Source organism: Poecilia formosa, unplaced genomic scaffold (assembly GCF_000485575.1).
Source record: "Poecilia formosa unplaced genomic scaffold, Poecilia_formosa-5.1.2 Scaffold939, whole genome shotgun sequence".
Lineage (NCBI taxonomy): Eukaryota > Metazoa > Chordata > Actinopteri > Cyprinodontiformes > Poeciliidae > Poecilia > Poecilia formosa.
This window is the reverse complement of record NW_006800878.1, coordinates 23,491-29,770: the sequence shown is the minus strand read 5'-3', so window position 1 is coordinate 29,770 and position 6,280 is coordinate 23,491. Positions and strand designations below refer to the sequence as shown.

At 38.2% G+C, this 6,280-nt stretch overlaps 2 long non-coding RNA genes across 2 annotated transcripts in view; one reads left to right on the top strand and one right to left on the bottom strand.

The window, feature by feature from the left end:
• Positions 1-490: 490 nt before the first annotated feature.
• LOC107835034 (uncharacterized) lies at positions 491-3,222 on the bottom strand. The gene is made up of 2 exons (XR_001660864.1): positions 2,947-3,222; positions 491-895 (listed from the first exon to the last, which is right to left on the bottom strand). It is a non-coding gene; the product is annotated as an uncharacterized LOC107835034 (long non-coding RNA).
• Positions 1,690-6,280, top strand: part of LOC107835033 (uncharacterized) — a 17,104-nt gene continuing 12,513 nt past the window's right edge. The window contains exon 1 of the long non-coding RNA XR_001660863.1: positions 1,690-2,286. This is a non-coding gene — a long non-coding RNA (uncharacterized LOC107835033). The remainder of the gene's footprint in view (positions 2,287-6,280) is intronic.

Sequence of the window (6,280 nt, the reverse complement as noted above, 5' to 3'; positions counted from 1 at the left end):
CCACAAAACAACATTGATTCAATGACACAGTTTCAACATTAGTTAATTGGCTAGAGCTGGATGGTTGTTTGATAGTTGATCCACCGTCAGTTGTCGACCTCAACCAAAAACCAACCATTCTGACTATAATTCAACGTTGATTTACCATTGTGTGCAACCTGAGCAGTTTGTTGCATCCCTCCTCACCTCTTCATCTCCCACTACTCCCTCCCAAACCTCCCCCCACCTTTTGCAAATCACCTTTTGCTCTATTTGTCTCTGGTGTGTTAAATAAACCTGATCCTCCCTGAGTTTTATCTTTAGGTTTTCTGATAAACAGCCCTTTATTTTAAATATTGATTCCCTCATTTTAACATGAGTGCATATCATAAATCCTACACTATACTGCAGCTTGATAGGTAAATGCAGTTGTATATGTAAACATTAAGATAAATATTAATTTAACAGTGAGTGTATATGGGGAACTATATGGTTTGTATTTGTTCTCAGACCTGTAACCAGTACACTGTTTAATCTTTCAGTGTCTTTCAGAACTTTTCAAATGTTTATCATATTTCTAACTGGCACCTTCCTCACTTTTATTTTTGTTTTTCAGCTGTTGCTCTGCAGTTTGACCGAAAGCTGACTTTTGCGGACTGCAGCGAACCTGTCAAGAAGTGGCTTCATTACGCGCCACAACGAGAGGAAGACACCGCAAGGAATCAAAGTGACGCCAACCAGAGTCAAACTGGGGTTACCACAACTTGTACAGTTTCCCTAGTTCATACAGTACAAAGCTTAACCTCATGGACTCAGTTCTTCTGTGGACAATAGACTGTTGTTCTGACAGTCAAAAAGGAGTCAAATATGTTTAAAGATCTGTCCCTTTTTTCTTGAATAAAATGTTATATCAAACCTGTTACGACCTGGCTCGGCCAGGGGAAAGGGAAGTAACATTAAAAAAAACCTAGATGTTAAGGTTTAACAAGTTAGGGGTTTATTGTTTGGGTTTTGACAAAAATAAAAGGTAAAAATTAACAATAATCAAAATGTAGGGACTTACAACAAAGTGTGCTAAATAAAACAAAATCCACAAAACAATCAGAGTTGTAAACCAAAAATCTTAACCAAACAAAAATGGACTTTCATTTTTTGTTACAACAAAAAAACTACAAATCTCCAACAGAGATACAATGATCCCCCACAGGGACAAGACAAGTTACACAAGCTATCAAAGCTAATAAAAGCTACCAGAGCTAGCAAAAGCTAACAAAGCAAGTTTACAGCAGTAAACAAACACCCAACAAAGTGGCAAGCTGTCTGAACAAAGAAACAGCNGCTCAGTAATAAAATGCTCTGACCCAGAGCGCTGATGAGGAGGAGAAGAGGGGAAGGTGTGTGGCAAAACAGCATACATTGATTCAACATTGGTCAGACATTGTCATTTCATTCATTAGATTTCAACCACAAAACAACATTGATTCAATGACACAGTTTCAACGTTAGTTAATTGGCTAGAGCAGGAAGGTTGTTTGATAGTTGATCCACCGTCAGTTGTCGACCTCAACCAAAAACCAACCATTCTGACTATAATTCAACATTGATTTACCATTGTGTGCAATCTGAGTAGTTTGTTGCATCCCTCCTCACCTCTTCATCTCCCACTACTCCCTCCCAAACCTCCCCCCACCTTTTGCAAATCACCTTTTGCTCTATTTATTTGTCTCTGGTGTGTTAAATAAACCCTGATCCTCCCTGAGTTTTAAGTTTAGGTTTTCTGATAAACAGCCCTTTTATTTTAAATATTGATTCCCTCATTTTAACATGAGTGCATATCATAAATCCTACACTATACTGCAGCTTGATAGGTAAATGTAGTTGTATACATAAACATTAAGATAAATATTAATTTAACAGTGAGTGTACATGCAGAACTATATGGTTTGTATTTGTTCTCAGACTTGTAACCAGTACACTGTTTAATCTTTCAGTGTCTTTCAGAACTTTTCAAATGTTTATCATCTTTCTAACCGGCACCTTCCTCACTTTTATTTTTGTTTTTCAGCCGTTGCTCTGCAGTTTTACCAAAAGCTGACTTTTGAGGACTGCAGCAAAACTGTCAAGAAGTGGCTTCATTACGCGCCAGAACGAGAGGAACACATTGCAAGGAATCAAAATGACACCAACCAGAGTCAAACTGGGGTTACCACAACTTGTACCGTTTCCCTAGTTCATACAGTACAAAGCTTAACCTCATGGACTCTGTTCTTCTGTGGACAATAGACTGTTGTTCTGACAGTCAAAAATGTTTAAAGATCTGTCCCTTTTTTCTTGAATAAAATGTTATATCAAACCAGTAACGACCCGGCTCGGCCAGGGGGAAGGGAAGTAACATTAAAAAAACCTAGATGTTAAGATTTAACAATTTAGGGGTTTATTGTTTGGGTTTTGACAAAAATAAAAGGTAAAAATTAACAATCAAATGTAGGGACTTACAACAAAATGTGCTAAATAAAACAAAATCCACAAAACAATCAGAGTTGTAAACCAAAAATCTTAACCAAACAAAAATGGACTTTCAGTACAGGTTACAACAAAAAAAACTACAAATCTCTATCAGAGATACAATGATCCCCCACAGGGACAAGACAAGTTACACAAGCTAATAAAAGCTACCAGAGCTAGCAAAAGCTAACAAAGTAAGTTTACAGCAGTAAACAAACACCCAACAAAGTGGCAAGCTGTCTGAACAAAGAAACAGCCACCCTTCTCCCAGGATGTCCTTGGTTTTTAAAGGGAGGCCTCAACAGTGATTGGTGGAGCCGGCAATTGATGACCCAATCACGGTAGGCCTCAGGGTGTAGCACAGGACAAGCAGGGCAGCACCCACTTCCAGGTGAAGTCAGTCTGATTAGCCACTGAAAAACAACAAACACACACAGAAAAGGCCACTGGCTGTAACAAAACCCATGTTGTCATTTTTAACCCTTTGTACACATTTTACCCATCATCTGCCAATAATGGTGTGTTTAACACCAGTGAAGAAACTTTTAGTGGTATGTCATGATGTAGACCTATCAGACCTAAAAATGCACATAAATTCTTAGCTTTCATTCAATATAAAATCAACCCAAATCTGCATGTAGATCCACATTCAGATGATAGTTGAATCAACGTTGACTCCTAACTGATTCGATGTAGAATCAACACAAATATGCATGCAGATCCACAGTCAGATGAGTGTTGAATCAACATTGATTCAATGTAAAATCAACAGAAATATGCGTGCAGAACAACGTTCAGATGAAGGCTGAATAAGCATATAAATTGACATACAGATGATGGTTGAATCAACATTGATATAATGTCAGTTATGGTTGAAACCCAAATGTTGAATCAACATACAAGTGACCGACCACTTTCAACGTTGATTCATTGTTTCTGCCTGACATTGATTCAATGTTGTTTCAATCATTCTGTGCTATCTGGGTATTTACTGCTCATGAATTTAACATCCAACAGTCCACATCCAGTATGCAAGTAGGTTGCTTAAATTTTTTCTTAGTTTTAGATTACTGAAATGTCTCCCCACGAGCAACAGTCAAAAGCAACGTGCAACTACAAATAAAGCAATCCAGTCTTCTCAAAAATGCTATGTAGTTTCATTTTATTCAACCTGCAATCAATCTCTTCCATCTCTTTGCTGAATTACTAATACTAGTTAAAGCAATGCACCGTTCTGACCAAAAACAACCAATCAGAACTAGTAGGACGCTCTTAGCACTGTCAACCAGCCTCATTCACTCACTGCTAAATGTGCTAATGGTGGAGAAGAAACTGTTTATCTGCCGACATTGGTAGCTATGCTAACTAAGCTGAGCATTCACAGTTTGAATCTGCACAGCTCTGTTCTATGCTAGCTGCAGCCCGGCACAAATCGAGGAGGAGGAAGGATGAGCAGCACCACTTGAGATTGTGATTGACAGCACTAAAGCTCTCCTGCCACTGACTGGTTGTTTCTAGCACTGGGAGAAGGCAGAGGAAATAGATTTTTCACAGATTACCTCTCATACCATACTGTCACAACTAGGGTTGCCACCTTTCAGAAATTTAACTAAGCGACGCTCGCCCCTGTGCATCGCCTTACTCTCATGGGGTGGGACTTCCACTGCAGTGATAGACATTATTTTATGGCAGTATTTTTTGTTTTTAAAAAGTGATCCCTAGAGCAATCATTCATGCATAGTTGGTTAGAGTACCCCAAAATTGTACTCCAATCAGAGTAGCATACCTTAAAAGCACACTTAATTAAGCAAGTGTAAAAAGTATTTGGTAAACTACTCAAGTACTGATCAACTGATCATAACACCTGATTTAATATTCAAAATATGTCATCAGACAGCCAAAAGTATAAAAGTTATGTGAACATTCTGGTACTGTAAAGAATATTACTAAAATATTTATAGAAATAAGCAGTTAGGTTTGGAGGCTGGTTCTAGACCAAATTTACCAAGGGGCCAGGATAGTTGGTGTTTTTCCACAGCGACACTTGAAAAAGAATGGGGCGATAAAAAAAAACAGAGCAATATTTCATCATTTGATATAAGTGAGCCAAAGAGCCACTTTTGTCTACAGAGATCTAGGTTGCAGATCCCTGGCAGATGGAAAGTATGATCATATACAGCAGCTAAAAGTGCAGCACTATAATTTTTAATTCGTTGTTAAAGTAAAATTGTGAAGGTTAAAAAAAAGTGATCCACCACTGAGTATTAACATAAGACATGTATTTAGTATAACTTCTTTGGTTCCCCGTTGGCCCTCATCTAGAACCACCCAAGGCTGCAGGTCTGGGTCTGGTGCATTAGTAATACATTAAATGACCACTGAACAATGAATTCATAAAATATATCAACATTTCAAAATAAAACCTACAGAAAGCCCTAACAAACCTTTTTAAAGTAGGAAATATTTATGTATTTACTGTTAATCTCTAAATATTCAGAGGTGGATTTTTTTAACCGTCACAATTTTACTTTAACAATGAATTAAAAATCATAGTGCTGCACTTTTAGTTGCTGTATTGAGATAGGATCATACTTTCCGTCTGTTAGATCAGGGACCTGCAACCTGAATCTCTGGAGACATAAGTGGCTCTTTGGCTTACTTGATATATCAAATAATGAAATATTGCTCTGTTTTTTCTTTGTTTCATTCTTTTTTAAGTGTTGCCATGAAAGAACACTCACTACCCTGGCCCTCATGATAAATTTGATCTAGAACCAGTCTCCAAACCTAACTCCTCACTTGTATAAATATTTTAGTAATACAGTAATACAATACCAGAATTTTCACATAACTTTTATACTTTTGGAGCCCTGTTTGAGGACACATTTTGATTATTAAATTAGGTGTTATGATCAGTTACTCAGTACTTGAGCAGTTTACCAAATACATTTTACACTTGCTTAGTTAAACATGTTTAAGGTGTGCTACTGTGATTGGAATACAATTTTGGAGTACTCTATGTTTGCATGATTGCTCTCTTGATCCCTTCTTTTTTAAGGTTTTGTTGGCTATAGTTGCCTTTATTTGGAAGTAGTTTGACAGGATAATGAGAGGGGGAAGACATGCGGCCTGCAATCACCGCCACGATGACTAAGGCCTCAATATATGGGTTGTGCTTTGCGCCTGCGCCATCATAGCACCCCCTCTGGATCACTTTTTAAAAACAAAAAACACTGCCATAAATATTGTCAATGGCTGCAGCGGCCATCCCACCTCATGAAAATAGGGTGACACGCCGTGGTGGGCGTCCCTTATTTTGATTTCTGAAAGGTGGCAACCCAAGCCACGATGGACACATTTTTTTGAATTGCCTGTGTTCATCCTCACTAACACTATTCAGCCTAGGATTTGTGTCTTCCCTCGCACGTCTGTATCTTTATGAGAGGTTTTACTTCTAAGCAGGGGCGTGGTAAAGGGAAAACTGATGACAATTCTAGGGGCCCTGACCAACAGGGGGCCCTCCACAATTTAATTATTTATTTTTTGTTCATAGAAATAAAAACAAAAAATCGGGGCCCTGTCAATTACAAAATTAATCATATTGTATTTTGAAAGATTGTTTTTAGCAGTAAAAATTCAATGTTCCCACTCCCGGATCATAAAACACACATCCATATTTGCCCTGAATCCCCCCCCTCCCAACTACCCTGGGAGCGTCACTTAGTTTAATCTCTGAAACATGGCAACCCTAGCTAGTTGAGACAGTATGGCAGTGGTTCCCAAACTTTTTCTCCTG